Source organism: Haliotis cracherodii, unplaced genomic scaffold (genome assembly GCF_022045235.1).
Source record: "Haliotis cracherodii isolate W230 unplaced genomic scaffold, xgHalCrac1.p SCAF_13, whole genome shotgun sequence".
NCBI lineage: Eukaryota > Metazoa > Mollusca > Gastropoda > Lepetellida > Haliotidae > Haliotis > Haliotis cracherodii.
In genome coordinates, this window is record NW_027266268.1 from 27,966,324 (window position 1) to 27,990,160 (window position 23,837).

General features: G+C 40.1%; 1 pseudogene; it reads right to left on the reverse strand.

Annotated features, from left to right (window-relative positions):
* Window positions 1-5,978: 5,978 nt before the first annotated feature.
* Window positions 5,979-22,398, reverse strand: LOC139459135 (uncharacterized; annotated as a pseudogene).
* Window positions 22,399-23,837: the final 1,439 nt, after the last annotated feature.

The following is a 23,837-nucleotide window of genomic DNA, read 5'->3' on the forward strand; positions in this document are numbered from 1 at the left end:
GACACTGCTCAGAAACCCCATCCCACTCAGATGTCGCGAGGTGTCGTCATATAGTATACATGCCATGTATAGTACACTTATTGTGAAGCAGTGTTCGAAACTAAAGTCAAAGGGTCGTTGGCATCACCCAAATCCTGTATGCAAAATACTGGCTTAAATATGAAATAAGCTTTAGGTCAAAGGCAGTATGTTGTTTATTTTCTTACAGTGTTCCCGTTTACCGGTAATTACCAGTTTTTTACCGGTAAAATTAGGCTTGGACCGGTAATTCATGTGACTGCCAGTCCCTGTGGACTGGCAAATAAAGTACTTATAGATCTTTGTTGTTGAACAAAAAATCGGTGATATTCATATATTCGGATATAAGTACATTTTTCGAACAAAGTCTGCTTGTCTGTTACCATCAGGGTTTCCCCTTGTCTATTTCTAGGTTAAATATCCAGTTGTAGTGACTTTGTCTGAAAATATTAAAAAAATAAAGAGAAAATTGTGACTGAATTTGTGTGAATGATGTATAGATCTAACTAAGTTACTTCAGAGATGGCATCTTTGCACTGAACATGATGTTGAAAGAATTAAACCAAATAATTTTCATGTTTTTTAATTAAAGTTGGGACTGGCAAAAATTGGAGGGGACTGGTAATTTTTAGAGTTGCCAGTCCACAAGGACTGGCAGTTTCAAAAGCCAGCGGGACCACTGTGTTATTGTCATGATTGTTGCCATGTAAATTGGTATAATTACTATAAATGTGTGCCAGGTCCATGATGAAGTCTATTTTGCATCAAGTTCTCCCAATCAATGTGGCTACAGAATGATAATAATAATAAATGATCGTTCTCCATGACTTACACTGATGTCCCCCCTAATTTTTGTCAGTCCCAATTTCAACAAATAAAAAAACGTTTGAAAATTACCTGATTATAATTCTTTCAACATCATGTTCAGTGCAATGATATCATCTCCGAAGTAAAGTAGTTAGATCTACACATCATTCACACAAAGTGTAGTGACAATTTTCACTCTTTTTTTTAAGATTTCAAGACAAAGTCCCCACAAATATATCTTTAACCTTGAAGCAAAGCGAAATGTTCTTTCCTTGTTCCTGGTACTAAAATTCACAAGGGGAAACCCTGATGGTAACAGACGAGCTGACTTCGTTCGAAAAATATACTTATATGAATATCACAGATTTATAAGGTACTTCATTTGCGGGTCCACATAAAAAATCCCTCATAAAAGTGTAGTGGTAGCGAGCACCAAGATCATATTTTAATATCAAAAACATCCCTTATTGTCATGTGATTGGCTGAGACTCAAAACAAATGTTCATGATGTTGAACATGTACCAAAGATCATGTTTAATCAGGTATTTTTTCAAGAACTTTCAAGAACTGTTAATTTTGCACATTTTGTTTTCGTGGGTACACACATTGTTAATTTTCACAGGATTATTTTAAAAACTTTTATAAGTGACAAGTGATTCTTCTATGTTCACTGTTGCCAGTTACTATCAAGATTATTTTCATTGCAATTTTATATATGAATATGTATATTTGTGCATGTGTTAAACAATGCTCAAAATAACCAAGGACGACCACTGAAACAACACTGTAATAATTGTTTTGTAGCAGTTTTGTATTTATCTAAGGAATTAATGGATAATGATCATTTTCAATTTTTGTATTCTTTGTTTTTTTATTGATGTTAATAAAAAGAAATTCCTTGAGTTGTGCTGCTTCCTTACCCTGCTTACACCTGCAAATTCTGCATGTGAGAAAAGTTCTATGATATCGCTGGTGGCTGGGCTCTGCTTATCCATACACTTATACAGCACAGCCAAAGTCGAGCTCTGCCTGATTTTACATGAAACATCCAGTTAATCCACATCTGTTCAATCCCTGTGAAGATCTGGGTTAGAATTGGTTTTCTGCCACCCATGCTTGTCGTAAAAGACGACTAAGGTGGTCAGACTCGCTGACTTGGTTGAGTGAGTGAGTGAGTATGGTTTTACGCCGCTTTTAGCAATATTCCAGCAATATCACGGCGGGGGACACCAGAAATGGGCTTCACACATTGTACCCATGTCGGGAATCGAACCCGGGTCTTCGACATGACGAGCGAACACTTTAACCACTAGGCTACCCGACCGCCCCCTGACTTGGTTGATACATGTCATCGTATCCCAATTCAGTAGACTGATGATCATGTCAGTCACTGGATTGTCTGGTTCAGACTCGATTTTTTACAGGCCACCGTCATATAGCTGGAACATTGCTGAGTGTGGCGTTAAGCAACAAACACACATCTGTTCAAATATACTGCTCAAAACATGTTCAAGAACGCCCAAAATTCGAAGGCTGTGTGTTATACCAAGCAGCCATGACTGATTAACTGTAATCAATATGAAAAGAGCAGATGTTATTTAACTTCTTTTGGGTGAGGTGAAATGGGGTTTAACGTCGCATCCAAGATTATTGCACTTATATAGCGACGTGTGTGTGTGTGTCTGTTTGTACTAGTCCGGTCTGATGCCGATTTATAGTGCTAGCCCGCTGAGATACCATGCCGCAGTTTAACACGAATACCCCACTCAGACACAGTATACTGACTCCGAGCCGACCAGTCCTTGTGTTAGCCCCTAAATGCCGAGCGCCAGGCAGGGTAACAAAAAGTACCATCTTTTAACACTCTACCACTAGACCACGGAGGCGAACCTAAATTCTTTTGAGTAGTATATGCATTGTGCAGGTTGTTTGAGTGATTGATCGTATGAGTGAGTGAGTTAGTTTTGACGCTTGTCAGGACTTTTTACCACTTTGGAGAAACTCACAAGCAAGCGTCGAGTGGTAACGATACCAAGAAACAATCAGGGTGATATGGGATTTGAATCCACCTTCTCATATTTCTGGTATGCGTGAAGGACAGTGTTCTAGCATGTCCAGTGAGATTGAATATACATTGTCTCATGCCTCACTCAGAACTGTGTCCTGCCAAATGTCAACTATTCAACATTCAGCAGTGTCAGTTTGTGTGAGAGAGGGAGCCAAGTTCACATGCTCAATGAGCTTGTGACCACAAGCAAGCATTGTTTACATTACAATTCACACAGCATACACAGCTCTTGCACAGATGGGCCAGGGAGAAGTTGCAACCCTTCACCTGATGGAGCAAGTAGAACTGCCTACATGCGGTACTGCTTTCCTCTCCATAAAGACATCTGTAGCCAAGGCTGTTTCCAAGCAGTCACAAGTTTCAGTTTACTGTGTATGATTCTTAACACCATACCATATACTATTCCCCACCAACTGTCCTCGGGCAGTGCCCACACTGACCCCCGTGGTGGGAATACAGCCATTGAAGACTAGTCACAGGTAGATTGATGCCCATAATAGCAATAACTGGATTGTCTGGTCCAGACTCGATTATTTAAAGGCCGCTGTCATGTACCTGGAATATTGTTGAGTGAGGCGTTAAACAACAAACAAACAAACAAACAAACAAACAGGAGTAGTCAGTAGCAGACTTCAGTATGGCCCCGTGAAGATACGGGATGGAATTTGTCTTCAGCAACTCGTGCTTGTAAGAGACGACTAATGAGATCAAGGTAGTCAGGCTGACTGACTTGGTTGATCAGCATCAGAAATTGGCGCTAGTCCTGTAGTCCATGCCAAACTGCTCAATAGTTAAGGTATAATAAATTTGCCACTTTTAAGGTTTTGCTATATGTTATCATCATAAGGACTAGTGGACAAAAAGTGTTAGTTTCTACCGCTGTTGATGCATATCATTGTATCCCAATTGGGTAGATCAAAGCTCATGATGTCTATCACTGGATTGTCTGGTCCAGATTTGATGATTTACAGACCGCCGTCATATAGCTTGAATATTGCTGAGTGCAGCATTAAACAACAAACAAACTGAGCAGCAAATGCATAAACCAACAGGTTACCTGACCACCACATTGACAAGGACCAGGAACTGTATGATGAAGAAACAAACCAGAGGAGAGAGTCATACTTTATTGAAGAAGTCTCATGATGAATTGAACAATTTCAGTTCTGAGAATAAGAACTGAGTGTGAATCCCATGCATCTACATGTAGCACTAAGTGACAGCTTTCTAACACAAGGTCTGCACAGGACTGCTGACAATATGCACCACTACTGCTTTAAACATGCAGACTCAACATGAATGAATGACCTGTGATTGCTATGTTACCTTTTGTTCCGGTTTTAACAGTCTGCACTGACACACTATGGACTGTTCACAGCTACCGATTGCTTCAGCGTAAACAAAATGTGTTTCCTTTTTCAGCCCCTCTAAACATAGTGTAGGAAGTTCGTTTTTCAACCTTTTTCCTACTTTTTTTGTTGTAAAATGGTAATTTGCAGTATGTCCGTAAAAGCCTACTGTCATTTGATGATTTGATGATGATGACTGGTTTTATTGTGGATGAATCACAGTACTGAAGCACAAAAATATTTACAGACGTGGCATAAAACTATAAAACACGGACAATACCAGGAGGATGACCAAGTTGTTGTGTAACTTGAGAGAAAAAGGTTAGGGTTCCAGATGAGGGTCAAATGGGAAAATGGAAACACATATTTCTTTTTGGCACAACTCCATCCTCAAACAACTCCATCCTCAAACATGTCCAGTCAGTTCTGACTCTTGTACTACACATGATGAACTAGACATTCAAAAACAGAGAATCAACAAACTCAATGACTCAATGTGGTTATGGTACTCATTCTCATCCCAAATGGATATCAACATTCACAGCAGATACATTGATTCATGAATTGAGTGAGTCGGTGAGTGAAATTTAACGTCACATCCGCAATATTTCAGCTATATCGTGACGAAGATACATGAATATAAAAGGATGTAGAAACTGCTACTGGAGGATATGCAAATACTTATTGTAGAGAGCTCTGAATGTAGTGAAATACGGTAGTCACGAATGCCCTGTCCTGTGTTAGAACCGATCATGAAAGAGCAGTTAGAAACATAACTTGTCCCAGTTTATATGAACTTCACCTTACATTAATTTTATCTTTTAATGGGGATCGAACCACCGACTTTCCACTTTCTGGACAGTCGCTCTACCCACTAGACCATGGAGCTGGCCTTCTCCTTGTGAAATGAGTGAGTTGGGTTTAACGCCGCTTTTAACATTATTCCAGTTATATCGGGGCGTGTCAGCTCAATGTGGGAGGAAAGCCCGAAGTGATGCAGGTCTCAGACGTTTACCACTTTGGTGAAACCTACAACACGGGTATGGTGCTGACAAACATTGAAACATAATCGGGGCAAACCGGGATTCGAACCCACAATCATAGGTTTCTGGCGTGCCCAAGGGACACAACTCTGCACAGCGAATCCTTAGATGACTGGGCCTACCGTGCCCCCTCCTTGTGACATGAAGTCACTCAAGGGATTGTAGTCAATTGTATTACCTGCATTGAACAACGGAAGAAAATTGGCCCAGAGATTCTGTCACTGAGGAAAATATAGCTTTAAATAGTCTTAAACTAATGAGCTGGGGTTTGTCCCCCACAAACTTTGCTTATACTAAATTAACACATAAGGAAGGACCATTTCAAGCCGTCAGAACGACACTATTTGTGGGTTAATGGATGTCTTGGACATGAGTAAGTAATCAAGCCGTCGCCACTATTCACTAAGCCTTGAATATAGCTTCATTAATGTTAACAGATGCAACATTGTTTGTGTCAATGCAATCAGCTGCAAACAGATTTGGAAGGTTTATCATATTAAACCACACAATAGCATGCCAATTAATTTTTCTCTTTTGTTATTGAATTACGATATTTTTAATTTGACCCGCTATTGTATGCTGCTATTTTAGAAACATTTACCAAATATGGTCGACAGATATCAGGTATACTGCATATGTACCATTCCTTTTAGTTCTCTAGCTCAAAAAACTCAATAATCAATAACAAATCATGGAATGACTTGAGTATTAACATATTTGTGTTGTATCAGTTTGAAAGAGAGAGGTCTTCAAAGCCAACTACTTGTTGTCTGAAACCTCCAAATCTTTCATTGACGATCCAACGATCCATGTCATTCAATGTGTTTAGACTGGGTATATTTCCCAGGGAGTGTATCCTCATCAGTCCTGTTCCGTAGTCTCCATGTCCTCTTCCTCTTTTGCTTCTTTACCATCCTCCTCTGTCATGGCTGCTTCGTTTGCCGCAGACCCGTTGGTCTTGTCAGCGCCGTCCTCCTCCTCTTCTTCTTCCTCTACTGGTGTGTAGTCAACCCAATCTATCGTGTCAGACTTCCTCTTGTTGTAATACTCATCCTGAAACAACAGTTCAGAACTGATCACAGGCTCAAGGAAACAAGGAGCAATTTATTGCTCTAACACACTGTCGTCACAGAATACGAGGAGGTCGGGTAGCCTTGTGGTTGGTTGGTTGGTTTGTTGCTTATCGCCGCACTCAGCAATATTCCAGCTACATGACGGCGGTCTGTAAATAATCAAGTCTGGACCAGACAATCCAGTGATTAATATCATGAGCATCGATCCAAGCAATTGGGATCGATGACATGCATCAACCAAGTCAGCGAGCCTGACCACCCGATCTCGTTAGTCACCTCTTATGACAAGCATGGGTTGCTGAAGACCTATTCTACCCCGGATCTTCACGGGCCGGGTAGCCTAGTGGGTAAAGCTTTGGCTCGTCACGCTAAGACCCGGGTTCGATTACCGACATGGGTACAATGTGTGAAACCCATTTTCTGGTGTCCCCCGCCGTGATATTGCTGGAAGATTGCTAAAAGCGGCGTAAAACCATACTCACTCACTCATCCACATATCCTTTTCTGAAGTATGGCAAATATTTATACATTAAAATTTTTATGGTGGTCTTGTTTACTGAAAGTAAGCATATAATATCACAAGAACTACCTCATCTGAGGATATTTACTGAAACACTTTGAAAAGCATACAATTTTTGTAATATTTGGTAAAAATGTCACAAAAATCAAATTAAGTTGTTCTGTGTATTAGGCATGAGATAATCAAACACACAATGTTATTGTACAGGTCAGTATAAGGGTATCAGTTTATCTTCAACCAAATAACACAATAACAACCCTGTTTTCATGTAATTCTTTTTACTTTAAATCATCAGATGATGTAGATGCAAACTGTTAAATGATAAAATTCACTCTGCCTTCATCCACTATATCTCCAGGGCTAGCATTTTGGTAAACCTACACTATCCCCAGATCCATTCTCGTGGCTCTCGCAATCTCAATTACCCGTCTTTGATTTTCATTTTACCAACTAATAAAAATCAGGCTAAGGAAAAAAGAAAATGGGTAAGGGAGGTAACTCATAATGCCTAGAAACCAAAGCCACCGCCAGTTTTAATGGACATGAAGTCATCCTTCCCATCAAAAAGATTTCAGGGCGTGTCGGTCAGTGCTTCAATGTTGAATTTCCTGCAAACTCCATTGTAAGTAAATATGACTGATCACTATGTTATTGGATCTCCAACCCAACATTGAGGCTGGTTTGTAACACACATTCTGATTGGTCTATTAGACTGAGTAGTGAAGCCAATCACATTGGCTAATACTATTTTCTACCACTTGATCTCTAACAACAAATTTAACATGTGTAATGTTTTAATAAGCACCCCCTGCTTTGAAAATGTTCTAAGCTCCCGGAGCACTTGTTACGGCAAACACAGTATCTTTCCCTTTCTCTTAGAGTTATATTACACTGATGTCAGCACAGGTTCAACTCAGCCTGTATTACATCAAGTCTGGACCAGGCCAATTGGTGACTGATGGACACAGCATAAACACAAGTTAACCGGGACTATAGGTGGCACTGCAGTTTAAAAAGAATGGTGAAATGGGAGAGGAGTTGACAAAGTACATTTCAGGTAATTTATTACTTTTAATGTGGTGTTTTGGACTGATTGCATAGAAAGTGTCCAAATGGCCGTGGGGTACTTTGTTTCAAAATAACCTGTGCAACAAAGAGGGTAAAGTAATAAGAATTGGCGAATGAAAAAAGTTTTCGTTAGGAACATAGACATGTTTTTAATACCCACCATCATGCGCCAAGCAGTACAGACTACGCACAGACAACATCCGCATGTTTTTATAGTGACAGTGGGCAAGTTTATTCTATCAGTAGGGGGAATCGACACCAGTTAGGTTTTCTGACCACCCAATGTCCTGCTGTCAGGTCTCATGAACAGCCTGGGCTACTATGGACCCTTCCCCTCAGAGCTGATACTGACCTTCACATGGTTGAAGTGTCTCTCCAGTCGGACGTGGACCTCCATCTCGGCGTCGTCCCTCAGGAACTTGCGACACAGGCTGCAGTAGTACCCTGATGTTGGCTCAATGTACCCCTTGACTGCATACAGAGGAAGTAGGTTAAAATACTCATTAAATGACCACTTGTTTTTGTAAAACATATTAAGTTTATCATGTTTCATTTCGTTGAATGCCTTCATGAATACAACTCGTACTGGAGAGGTATTAACATCAGCCTTCTTGGCTTGTTTACAGATACAGATTAGAAGAATGAAAATATGTTTTAATCATAGTCATGAATGTCATTAATCTTGTCACATTGTGTCCAAAAATAAGTTTTTTCCCAAATCATTTCCAGACATGTTAACAGGAAACACAAATTGAAAAACTTCGAAAGTTTGGAAGTCTTTCTTGAAATCTGAAAGTGTCCCAGATCAATTTCAGTTCCCACATACGTCAGTCATACACATTGTTGATACACAACCATGATAACATTACAGCTTACCGTATACAACTCCATCTTGAAAAGGTGGCAAGTCTTTCTGCAATGTGAAGAAAGGAATGTTGTTTACTACTGGTCTGTCTGGTCAAAAGGTGACTACTGTCAATCCGGAAAGTTTTGCACCATGAAATTACTGTGAGTGGCTAACAATAGCTTCAACTGCGTCTGGAAAGTTTTGCGACATCCTGTAAAGATGACCAAATATCAAAGCTGCTTTTGCAGGTGTTAAAGGTGATAAGTAGGACAAACCTAGAAACACAATCGGGGCGAACCGGGATTCGAACCCATAATCATAGGTTTCTGGCGTGCCCATGGGACGCAACTCTGCAGAGCGAAGACTCTTAGACGACTAATAACATTGCCCCCTAATAACATTATAAATTAACTGACTGAACTGCTAATTCTCTCTCAGTGAATGGTTCAAAATGAACAACATACTCTTACATAAACATAAATAAATGGACTCCTAAACTCACCACTTCCACTGCATCCTCCATCTTCTTATCAAACTTCTCTGCAGCCTGCACAAGTCAAATATTGTGTCATCAAAAATATAAACTTTCTATGCACCCCAACATATTCATAGTTTCAATCCAAACAAGATGTAGCAAACATAAGTATTTAGATGAACAAATTAGTGAAATCTGAATATTTTTTACATTTGTATACTTCTACTGTAGCAAAAGATGTAAGTACTCAAAAGACATCCTCACTGCATGTAAATTCAATTAAACATTGATACATGTATAACTTGACAAACTTACATGCTTATCAAAGGTTGAAGTTGGGACAAATATCAATACACACCACAGACATTGCAGCCATGACAACATTTGGATTTCTGTCAGCAGTTTTACAAGAATACCACTGCTGGGATCATAAACACAACAGTTCAGCTTTTAATTAGTTTACAGGCTTTGTGTCAGATAGATCTACGCCAGGTCTGTGGATTGTTTTTTAAAATAATTTTTACTAAAAGCCTATTCACGTCTAGATTGAACTAAACCAATTCTAGTTTCCTAAAACAGCAGTGGAGGAACGGTTCTATTGAAAACAAAATACAATTATTTTAAAGAAATTCTTTCATAGACTTCGTCTACTAGTCTGTACTCACCTGAATGTGGGTCTCTGTGTAACAGTGTTCTTTGAACTGCTTGTAGGTCTTCATAGGACCAGTCTTACATGTCCGACATCCAGCTCGAGTAGCTCTTGCCTTGGTCTGTGGAGAACACAATCACAGACTCCCTCATAAACTATCTAAGAAGTGGCACACCAATTTCACACCCAACCTCACATTAGTATGCCAATTCCTATTCCTTAAGTCGGAGACACTTCAACAAAATGAATAGAGTGGCTGACATTGCACACTGATAAAAGCTTACTTAAGTGACCAGTGTATTTGTTGAGCTCTGCATTCACAAGGCTATCCATCACTGCATGCTTGCCACATGGGCTAGGATGGTTTGTTTGTTGTTTAATGCCACACTCTGAAATATTCCAGGTATTTCTGCAAATAATCAAGTGTGGACCAGACAATCCTGGGATATCATGAGCATCGGTCTATGTGATTAGGATACGATGACATGCAATCAACCAAGTCAGCAAGCCTCACCACCCAATCCCCTTAGTTGCCTCTTATGATTAGGACAAGCATGGGTGACCAATTCTAACCCTGATTTTAACAGGGGTCATGAACCAGTATAAATCGTAATGTATTGACCAGTATTTCAGTCATATCACTGCACACATTGTTGAGTTTGTTTATTTGTTGTTAAAGCCGCACTCGGCAATATTCCATCTATATGATGGTTGTTTGAAAAAATTCTGAGTCTGAACCAGACAATCCAGTTTTTGACATCATGAGCATCGCTCCACGCAATCGGGATCGATGACATGCATCAACCAAGTCAGCAAACCTGACCACCCGATCCCGTTAGTCGCCTCTTATGACAAGCATAGTTGCCATGTCCGGCAAGCATGGGTTGCTGACGACCTATTCTACCCGCACACACTGTTGAGGAAAGCTGAAGTGACAAAGTGCAAGACATTTATCACCTTGGTGAAACACAAAGCCCAGGTATGGTGCTAACAAAGGACGTTAATCACTTCAAACCAGAGATTTGAACCAACGATCAGTGGATCCTGGCATGAATCTACACAGCAGAATCTACACATTGTGGGGCCTTAAACAAAAGGGGCTCCTGTGCCCCATAATTATTATTTTAAATTAAACAGTAGATAGCACCACCTGTGCCCCTATATTTCAACTTAAACCTTGTTGAATGACTTGATGCACATTTGCGGATGCTACCAAATGTCCCAAGTTGTGTGTAACTCGTGCAGCTGTAAGGCATTGGGTTAGCCTAGTGGTTAAAGCGTTCGTCATGCCGGAGACCCGGGTTCGATTCCCCACATTGGTACAATGTGTGAAGCCCATTTCTGGTGATTTTGCTGGAATATTGCTAAAAGCAGCAGAAAACCATACTCATACACCAGCTGTAGTGGCCAATATTGCCCAGGTGATTCTCCCTGTTCTTTGGAACACAACTTACCGTGTGTGTAATCATGTTCTTGTGGTCCGAGTAGGGGACAGGCAGCTTCTCCTCACAGACAGCACAGTACCTGCACAACACACACAACACACAGGGCTCTAGTGTACATGCTGCAGATAATATCAAACATAAAGATAAAGCATAGTCGCCTCTTACGACAAGCATGGGTTGCTGAAGACCTATTCCACCCTGGATCTTCTGAAGACTGCTACAGTGACTACTCTCGTTTGTTTGTTGTTTAACACCGCATGATGCATATTCCAGCCATATAATGGAGACCTGTAAATAATTGAGTATGACCAGACAATCCAGCGACTGATATTGTGAAAAAAAGTCCACGCCATCAAGGTAGAAGATACACAAGCAACCAAATCACCGAACTTGACCACCCGATCCATTTGGTCAACTCCATAGGTTGCTGGGCACCAGCTCTAACCCTGAATCCGATAGGGTGATAAAGACTTGGTAAGAAGACCAGGGTGTTGTTGTACATAACAACCTTAGTGCTACAGTGATCGTAAGCCTATGTTAAAGTATGGGTGTTACGATCACCTTAGTACTAAGATCCCTTTGTACAACGGCACGCAGGTACAACTATTCACATAGCAAACTTTCTTGACATGAAATGGACTCGTGAGTTACAATGTCTAAATCTCAGTGTGTTAATGATTCATTCTAGCTTCTAGACACGTTTTCACAGAGGCAACTAAAATACAGAAATTTACTTGTCCACCACTCCATCAGGAGAATCAAGCATGGTATTCTGAAATCCTGTTACAAATACCAATTGAAGTGTGTCTGTTCATTTAACACATTATCGTCAGATGCATTTAATTTTATAGGCTTCACTGTGCCTACTCACATGAGGTACTTGTGCTTCTCTCTGAGAGCATACAGTTCATTCACAACTTTGTCTATCTGCCTCCGGATCTTCTCTGGCATCTCTGCTATCCTCGCCTCCTGACGTAAGTGCATTTCATTCTTCCGATGGTTGAAAAAGCCCTGAATAACATGACACCAAGGTCAATTACTTTCCATACAGTACCTCACATGCAAGGTCAGATAGCAAAAGTAATCTCTACTTTCACTGCAATTACATCATAGCTGGGAAGACACAAAGTACTTAGAACAAGTGAGATGCTTTAAAGTCACTTTGAACAATATTACAGTTAACAATGTATACATCATGATGTCAGCTAAAGAAAGAAAGAAGGCTCAAGTATTCCAGCTACGTTGTGGTGCCATTCCTCCATTATCCAGAGTGATTATGATAAATTCCCTGGACTTTTTCCCACGAACAGCTTCATTTTGAGACTAACTCAAATGACAAAATTCTAAAAACAGCATTCCAATTACCGTATTTGACGTAATAAGCGCCCAGGGCGCTCTCAAAATTAGAAATAGGGGGCTCTTATTAGAATATTATTTTTGTGGAAAAAACAGAGTTGGAAGATAAATTTCGTGGTTTATGCTGACGACCTGACTGTTTATATACGACAGATATATTTTTCCAGAATTTAATTGCCCATAGTTAAGGGTGCATATAACACACGAGTGTGTATTATACGCGAATAAATAATTCTTTCGGAAGGGGTGCTAATTGGGATTGATCACTTGCCAATTTATTAGCAAATATCGCCATGGGCGCTTATTAGAGCGGGGCGCTTATTACGTCGAATACGGTAAATTACATTCATGTTTGTTTGTTGTTTAATGCTGCACTCAGCAATATTCCAGCTATATGACGGTGGTCTGTAAATAATCGAGTCTGGACCAGACAATCCAGTTATTGACATCATGAGCATAAATCTACGCAATTGAGATATGATGACATGCATCAACCTAGTCAGTGAGGCTGACCACCAGACACTGTTCACTGACCAGTATTCACTTTTGACAGAGAAGGTGACTTATTATTTGATCAAAATGAATTACATTGTCATTTGTAACAGGTGCTTTCTTGTTCATTTCATAATTGTTTTTGTTTCTTCTCAATATGAAAAATAGCGCAAATGGGTAAAAAAATTATTACTTTTAAAATGCAAGCACAGACACGGCCACAAGTCCAAATAAGCCATAGTTGTTCATTCAGTAACACAAAAGATGGAGAGGTCCAAGTACTTGACTCTTGTTGAAGGTAAACATATGCCTTACTCTCATGCTTCTTATGTACAGAGCAAGAGGAGGTTTCTCCAAAATATTATAACTGGCTACCGGTTAACATCATTAATATACAGCACTCACTTGATTGTTCTTTGACTGATGACTGCAGATGACGCAGAAGCCTGACAACTTGTCCTCGTTAGATGGCTGCAACACAACCATTGCATACATTGTACAGTTCACGGAATGAACACACTTATAACTGCTTCTTGCACCACACAGTTAGGTGATTAACAAAATTAAAGGTGAACGTATGGTAAATTTGGCAGATCAAAATATATACATGTGGCTTCTAAAGCTACTTCATCGAACGAAATAACACCTTAAACATCCACTATGTAAGAATGACATTTTGATATGATAAAGAGATCATTACCGTCTTAAGTTTCTGTATCATCAGGAATACACTATATTAGGAATAAAGAGAAAACAAAGGCTCGCATAATACAATTCGTATTCCTAACATATGATATTTTCAACAAGGAAAGACACTTGGCTAAAACTCTCTATGCATCTTTTTTCAGAATAATTCATTTATGGAGCTGTTCAATACTTACTAATCATACAGAAAGAACATAGTTTTGCATTTTTCAAGAGATCTGTTCTTACCACATTTTTCTTCATTGTGTCAAGATATATTTGACCTGGAAACCAAAAAATGATCATTGTTAACATACAGTAAAAAAATGAATAGGTGACAATCTCATCCTATATATGTCTACATATCCATGTGTGCAACCATCAAGACTTCACATCACACCTTCTAAACCAGGGCCCATTCCACAAAGCGATCTCAGCGGTACGATGATCGTAAGCCTATGTTAAAGTAACGGAGTTACGATCACCTAAGGCTAAGATCGTGTGGAATGGGCCCTGGACTTGAGGAAAGGAGGAATCAGTGGCTAGTTAGGTAATGCACATAGCCACTGATGTTGTGTTCACTTGTCAATCTGAGAACTTCTTGGTAATTCTAAGTGACAACACATCATCTCTTTGCTACCAAACACAAACATGATGGAAACTTGGTCCACTTCATAGGAGTCTTATACCAAAAAATATTCAGACACACTCAATCCTCCGGATGGTAATTACTGTATTCGACGTAATAAGCGCCCAGGGCGCTCTCAAAATTAGAAATAGGGAGCTCTTATTGGAATATAATTTTGGTGAGATTAAAAACGAGGTTGAAAGATTGTAAATTTTGTGGTTTATGCTGACAGCCTGAAATGATATAAAAGAAGAATCTATGTGTATTATACACGATAGATATATTTTCGAGAATTTAACTGCCCATGATCAAGGGTGCATATAACAAACAAGTGCGTATTATACACGAATAAATAAGTCTTGTTTACATTGATCAATCGGAAAGGGTGCTAACTGGGATTGTTCACAAGCCAATATATTAGCAAATAAAGCCATGGGCGCTTATTACGTCGAATACGGTAATGTTATTGTTATGCATAGAACAATTTTTGGACATAAAAGTGGTTATTCCAGGATTGCCACATTGGACATAAGACCGAAGGTCTGATTGTAACTGCACACTCATCAGCTTGCACAATGGACATGCATACATGCTACAGGCTATTATGCCTATGAACATGAACTCATTACAGAGCAAGAATATGAACATATGTCACAATAAGGCTTTATGTTTTCCTATAGGAATAATTCTCAGTGAAAGAATACCAAGTAGATGTTTCTTGGCTGACCAATTCTGAATACATCTTGTACTTGGTCATAGAATCCAGAGCTAACTCTCCATAACAGCAATGTTGTATAATTAATTCTTGCTCTAAAGATACAGGGGAATTACGAGGCAGTGAACAGAGAGAGAGAGACATAACCACAGCGCTTTGGCCTCTGACAGGTGGTCAAAACTGATTCTTAAGTTGATGTCTCGCTAAATAGCAGATCACTTAACTGGCCTGAACTACATTGTGTTTTATTTCAGAGTTTACCACTAGCTTTCAAACAAAATATTCTACTCAAATTTTCAAAATTAAAGTTAAATACAATATTACTATTGTCAATACCAAACAGTTTAAAATGACAGTTTAATACATGTATATAAAATACATTTTTTCCAGGTGAGCTACAATTGAGTACCGCCTTTTGACAGTAAGGCTAGTTTGAATCCTCCACACCAGCTTGTGGTCCCTGACCCTGCTACAGCAAGAGGCAATTCTCTGCCATCATTTCTACCCGCAGTAATCATTCTGTGACCATATGCCTAACAGGAGGCTCCTTGGCTAGAATACTCCAAAGGGAGTTGACAATGTAGTTTGAACTAACAATGATCTGATGACTAGAATTACAATTGTTGAGCACTAGGATCATGCTTAAAGATGTGGATACAGCGTAATACAAACATGCATATTTTATTATTATTATTGATTGTTTTGCATATTGTGAGGCAGGCTAGTGCCATCTTCATAAGTATACATTTAAATCACACAATCCTTGGACATCTGTGACCAGTCAGACACACCCACACTGAGGATAACTTGTCCTCTTACCATGGCCAATATATACCATTGTGTCACACCTCTGTCTCGGCTGGGGGCCATGGGTGGCCCAGTCGTCTAAGGTGTTGCGATTTGCTGTGCAGAGTTGCGTCCCTTGGGCACGCCAGAAACCTATGATTGTGGGTTTGAATCCAGGTTCGCCCCAATTATGTTTCTAGGTTTGTCAGCACCATACCCATCCTTGTGGGTTTCACCGAAGTGGTAAACGTCCGTGACCTGCATCACTTGGGGCTTTCCACCCACATTAAGCTGACACACTGTGATATAACTGGAATACCGTTAAAAACGGCGTTAAACCCAACTCACTCACTCACTCTGTCAGCAGGGAGCAGTTACATCCACACTGAGGACAATGTGTCCTCTTACCATGGCCAACATATACCACTGTGTCACACCCACACTGAGGACAATGTGTCCTCTTACCATGGCCAACATATACCACTGTGTCACACCCACACTGAGGACAATGTGTCCTCTTACCATGGCCAACATATACCACTGTGTCACACCCACACTGAGGACAATGTGTCCTCTTACCATGGTCACCATATACCACTGTGAAACACCTCTGTTAGCTGGGAGCAGTCACACTGAGGACAATGTGTCCTCTTACCAAGGCCAACATATACCACTGTATATAATACCTCTGTCAGCTTGGAGGTCTCTGCTGGGTTACCCTGAGGATGTATCACCCTCAGATTTCTACAATGGCCACAATGGGCCAGTCACTACTAGTTATTTCCTGAGAGATCTACTAGAGCAGCAGCCTTCATCACCCTGTGGCAGGATGATCTACACTAGACTAGTTGACAGTAGTTGACAGTAGTTGACAATGGGTAACTCTGGACTCTTACATGTTTTCAAGAATTTTGGATCATTCATTTCCTGCAATAAATAGAACAGAGCAGATCATTATATTAACAATGTAATACTGTTGGTGTTATGGCTGGAACATAAACTACATACAGAATCAGATGTCACATTGTGATAATCATGATAACTATAAATTTAAACATCTTTTTCCAAAAATGGTTAAAATAGCAATTAAAAACATGATATGACAGGCATTTTATCAGGAAGAAGTTTGTTGAAATGCCTCTGTTGAGGGAAAAGGATCTAAACTCTTAGGATAGAGCAAGCGATTTTGTACTCTGAAGATATACCGGTAGTAAGTATGATACTGTCCATGGTTGACTTTCACACAAACATGTTTCCAAGAATATTGGTGACATGTCAACCCCTATTTCAGCCACCTTTAACAGCATGTTGTCTGTTCGTGTTTAATATTTCAATCAGCAATATTCCAGCTACATGACAGTGTCCTGTAAATAATCAAGCCTGACAAGACATTCCAGTAATCGATATTGTGAGCAATGATAAAGACGGTAAGAGGACACACACTCAACGAAATCCCTGAGCCTGGCCTACTGATCCATTTGGTTGCCTCTTGCTACTAGTTTGCTGAGGACCTATTCTAACCTGGAATTCTAAAGATGGAACAGTGCATCTGGTAACAATGCTTCTGATAATATCCTTTTGTGTATGTTTGTAAGTTCATAAATCTTAATCCTGTTCAACAATGGCAATCTCCATGATGCACAGTGAAAATGAGTGAGTGAGTGAGTGAGTTGTGTTTAACGCCGCTTTTAACAGTATTCCAGTTATATCGAGGCATGTCAGCTTAATGTGGGAGGAAAGCCCCAAGTGATACAGGTTTCTGGCATGCCCAAGGGCGCCTTAGACGACTGGGCCACCCGTGCCCCCTCAGTGCAAATGAAATACAACTGAATGTAACAATCAGTTCTCTGCTACAATCATCATTCAGTGAGACTAAACATTATCTGTGGGTGGATGAGTGCTGTTTTCACAGTCAGCAATATTCCAGCCATACCACAGCTGCCTGCCAGTTTGAGCATCGGTTGATGCTGAGCATAAGGGTAGGATGAGCCAGGTCACACATTGTAAACACATGTTCCTCATCACTTGTCTCTAACAAGGTACAGAGCATTTTCATTTCTCTTCACTAAAATATTTTATTGAATACAGAACTCTCTGGAACAATACTAATACCAGTGAGTGCACTTCATAACTTTTGATCATAGAAACATTATGCATTCATTCGGGAAAGGTGCTTACATTGCCTCCCTGGAACGCTCCTCTTGGACCACCCTGGAATTGTCCCGGTCCTCTTGGACCACCATAGAATGGTCCTCTTGGGCCACCCTGGAATGGACCTGGGCCTCTTGGACCACCCTGGAATGGGCCACTAGGTCCACCTCCCATCCCCCCGAATGGCCCGGGCATCATTGGTCCTCTGGGTCCATCTCCCTGAAGCAGAGAGAGATAGAGTGAGTGAGTGAGTGAATTGGGACAGGACATGAATCATCCAGGTCACACATTGTAACCACCCAATCCTCATTAGTTACCTGCTACAACAAGCATGGAGTGCTAGGGAGCTTTTCTAACCTACAATGCCTATAGCATAACAATCTATGGATAAACATAAGTTTCTCAGTGACCATTCAAACATTTTCACATCACCACATACATAATCAGGATAATGCAGGTATACTTATCCTAATAGACAGTTTTAAAAAATCAAAGCCCTCTATGGTATAGAGAGAAGCCCTCGACTTGGTTCATTGCGAAAATATGTTTGTTGCTGAAATATTTTTGGGGTGACCAAAAAATAACATTATAAGCACATTGGCTCAGAAAAACATCAAACGAGGAGGCATGCATCATCCTCTTCATAAAACTGATGTGAGTTGGATTTAATGTCACTTGGAAAAAAAGTTTGATTCATATCATAGCATGTAAGCTGAACATTTTAGGAATACCCAGAGTGATGCTAGTGATGGAAACAAACAACTTTGGTCACTTTGCACGACATGATGCATGGTCCTGTTTGTTTTGTTTTGTTTGTTGTTTAATGCTGCATTCAGCAATATTCCAGCTATATGACAAGGGCCTGTAAATAATCGAGTCTGGACCAGACAATCCAGTGACTGACATCATAAACTGAAAGTCTGGATATGTTGGAATGCATCAGCTAAGTCAACAACCTGACCGCCCAATACCATTAGTAAGCTCTTACAACAAGCATACAACCCGGATCTTCACTGGTCTGTCTGTTTCTGGCAAACCAGGGGTCATAATCAGGGAAAATCTTGGATTCAAGCTGCTAATCAGAGGATCCTGATATGGACAAGGGGCATAACACAGAGCTCCAGATAAGCTGCGTATCTGCGTGAAATACGCATCAGAAATGCAGAAATACACAGTAAAATAAAATCCAAGTGTATCAAATACGCAACGAACATTACAGATACGCTACAAAAATAAAACTTGTGCGTATCATCAAAATATTGTGAAGTAACCCTGCGTATTCGATTAGCAAATCAGCAACTTATTTTGAAATTATAAAGGGGCATTCCGTCAACCTTGCCAAACTCCACGATGACAGTTACGTCATGATCATTTGCCATCACACTTTCTTGTGGAAGTATCGTGGTATTTTTGAGTCCTATAAAGCTCTCGAACCCACACGACACAAGCTTGTAGGGACTAGATGAATAGTGTTTTTAAATATTTAACTTAAATACCCACATGAGTAAAAACTAGTGGGTAACAGAAATTTGAATACGCAGGTAGAATTACTGATACCCAATGATTTTAAAATGCATGGGTAAAATACCGACAACACCAAAAACTTATCTGGAGCTCTGATAACAGTTGTGCTTACTAAGACAGCCCATGTCCCAAATAATACAGTGACCATGGTGACAAGGTAAAAGTGGACTGTACATTCAAACAAAGGTTCAAGTCACACACAGTCTGCAGAGTGGCCCATGCAGGCGTGGAAGCAATAAGAAGACTCTGAGAGTCAATTTCCAATAATAAATTTCTTATAAAGTTCACCCTCATTCCCATTGCATGTCCTCGTGGGCCCATCATACCGGGGCCTCCTCTTCCTCGTGGGCCCATCTGCATTGGTCCAGCTCCCATTTTCACCTCGTTCGTGATGCCAACACGACTCGCAAGCTTTTCAATAACTTCACTCTGTTTTTGGATGAGCTCAACAAACGCAGTTTGTCTATTGTCTGCCATTAGGTTGCTACCCGCCACCACCAAAACTTTGGTTGGTCATCATATTCATCCCAGTTTGACCTCCCATCATATCTCCTTGACCTCCCATCATACCACCTTGATCTCCCATCATATCTCCTTGACCTCCCATCATACCATCTTGACCTCCCATCATGCCACCTTGACCTCCCATCATGCCACATTGACCTCCCATCATATCACCTTGACCTCCCATCATACCACCTTGACCTCCCATCATATCACCTTGACCTCCCATACCACCTTGACCTCTCATACCACCTTGACCTCCCATCATGCCACCTTGACCTCCCATCATACCACCTTGACCTCCCATCATACTACCTTGACCTCCCATCATACCACCTTGACCTCCCATCATGCCACCTTGACCTCCCATACCACCTTGACCTCCCATCATACTACCCTGACCTCTGTTCTTCATACCACCTTTACCTCTGCCCATCCCACCTCCTTTACCTCCCATCCTTCCCCCTTGTCCTCTATTGAAGTTCCTCATCATGCTGAAAAAATACAGAGGATAAGTTTGTGAACAGCATGAATCATTGCATTTTAAGTGGGGGTTGTTGCCAAATAAATACCAGAAAAAAGATAAACCAATATCTCAACAATTTTAAATACAGGGTGATAATATACACAGTGATGTACTATATAGACAGATGCAAAGTGGCATTAATCTGTCACAGAATCAGAAAGCAAATAAGCTTGGTTAGAGATAAATTGTATGTACTGGTATATATGTTAAGTGTTAAGAGTCTTCCCTGCAGAGACTTTGCCAGAAATTTACAAATGAGGGGTGGTGCCCCCTTCCCGTTAAGGAAAGGGGGGGATTTCCATTCAACCATTGAGGGAGTGTATGAACGACATACCTAAGATCAAAGATATGTTTTCAACATACCTTCTCATTAACACTTAGAAAGTTCATCACCACTACCTCTTATAATGTCACAGTCTCATTAATATTTCTATCACACATTCCATCTGTCCAGATACATTCCTTACAAAAAAATCGGATATTTTCCTTTTTGAAGCAAGGACTTCACTTGATTTTGAGAAATAATTAACTCACAAATTGATGTCTGTATAAAATCTCAAATGGAAAGACATTGATTCCGGTCAAACACAGATCAACGTATTTCAATAAATTGCAGGGATTTCCTGGAAAGCATTCACTCTTGTTTCCGTAGTAAATATAACAGTAATGAATATGACAGACTTTGTTTACATCAAGCTATTCAAATTGCAGTTTCTTTACTACTTTACTGACAGACTGCTTTGCGTGTGTGTTTCTGCTATGGACTACGATGTTAGTAGTGAAAGAGAGAGTACAGCATACAGCTGGAAAACAGCTACGGAAATAGAAATCTAGCACATGCACACACCATATCTACTTGGCAACTGTTGAAACAAAGTGAATGGTTTCCAAGATTCTTTCTACTTACATTTGTTGTAACAAAATTATGAACAGGTAGGGTGACATGTATCAATAGGAAACTTATTTGGAAGTAGATCGGCCACCACAGGCTGAATATGATTAATGAAGTTTGTGTCCTCAGCCGTGAAGCTGGATCATGTCTTGACAATCAGACCCCATCACGGCTCTTGGCTACGTTTGTTTGTTTGTTTAACGCTGCACTCTGCAATATTACAGCCATATGATGGAGGTCTGTAAATCATCGGGTCTGGACCAGACAATCCAGTGATTGGTAATATGGTATCATGAGCATTGATCCACGCAGTTTGGAAACAATGACACGCATCAACCAAGTCAGCGAGCCTGACCACCCGATCCTGTAAGTGGCATCTGGCTACATATTCCAATTGTTCATGCCGTCAATCACTGGATTGTCTTATCCAGACTCGATTATTTACAGATTGCCGTCATATAGCTGATATATTGGGGAGTGCAGTCTGCAGAGTTAAAGAAAAAAAAGACAACATCACAATCACTCATACCAAGGCAAAAATGGACTAGGCTAACATAAATCTAACTGTAATAAATACGAATAATGAGTATCAGTTATCAATAATTAAAATTATAATAAACTCTGCATCCACTCGGCTATGTGACGATCGTGCACCCCCTCCTCTTGTTGTAATACAGAGGGGCGATGATTCTATGCGATAATTAAACACGTTTATCGCAAAGAACTGAGATCCTCTTACCTCTTGCCTTCTGTGTCCACAGAACGCTATGAAAAGTGCTGCTTTTTGGGAGTTATCTCCCTTGGCAATCGGTTCGCAATCGGATGCCGGTCAAAACGGACCAGCTAACTTGATCAAAACGCCCCATTTTTCTGGTCAAAACGAACCACTGTAAGTCAATAATTTTCGACAACTTCTGTGACCATACGGATAGGATATGTATCTTACCAGACTAATATTTAAAACAAGTTCTGATTTAATTTATATTATGTTTATAATCATGTCAATTATTTCAAGCATTTCAAAGGCCGTTTGTCTTGTGTAAATTAGAAGAGCTAACTATATGTGTGCTAATTAACTATACAATGATTTTTGTGTACATCTGTAATTTCCTGTGTGTTAAAATGTAAGAAAAATGTTTTCGTTACATATATTGTCATTGTAAAATAGTGAATGAGTTTGGTTTAACTCTGCTTCGAACATAATTCAAGTTATCATGGCGTGTCAAATTAATGTGGGAGGAAAGCCCGAAGTGATGCAGGTCTCAGACGTTAACCACTTTGGTGAAACCCACGAGCATGGGTATGGTTCTTACAAACCTAGAAACATAATTTGGGCGAACCGATTCGTGAAGGAATCATAATCATAAAGAAGCTAAGATTCGATTATCGGATCATGGCATGGCTAAGGGACACAACTCTGTATAGCACAATGTGGCACCTTAGATCGACCACCCTTGCCATTGATCTGTTGATATTTCCCATTAAATAGGATATGTGTATCTAACTTATTTCAAAACAGCTAAGCCCACAGGCCCAAAGTTGTCCTGTCTTTCTGGCTGTCTGTTGTGTCTTTGGAATGTTGAGGCGAACATCTGACGAAACAATATTATTTTGTTGATATCTTGGGCCACGCATAAACTTTTGAAAATAGTTATACATATATATACACTTATGTATGCATTCACATGTGGGTGTGTATCAGTTTGTTTAACATGTTGTCTTTGTAAACATAGAACTGCTAGAGAATTGACAGACAAGGAGACAGCATTGACTGAGTAGCAGTTGTTCAGTGCAGGGACTATCCTGGTGGTAGCCAGTTCTCTAGTCCCTTCTTGTTCAGTATATGACAGGGTGGGTGCATCTGAGCCATACCACATACAACACTAGCTTAACCGTCTTTGTGAGGAGGAAAGTCTTTCTTGAATGAAAAACAACTGACAATATTGATATCCTCCTTACACAAAAGAGGGATTCTTTAATCAATTCAACTCTCTGACTTGGGATAGGCAGGGAATCATGGATGATGAGCGATCCTCACATGAAAGCTATAACATATACTGAACAACAAAAGTTCCCGTGACATTGAATAAGATTTAATGCAAAGTTATGTTTTTAACCAAATCTGAAACAATTTCGGTTTGCAACAGATAAAAGACTCCTGTAAGTGTACAAATGGTTTAATTTGCCATACTGAATTCAGAAAATGCGTGATTTCAT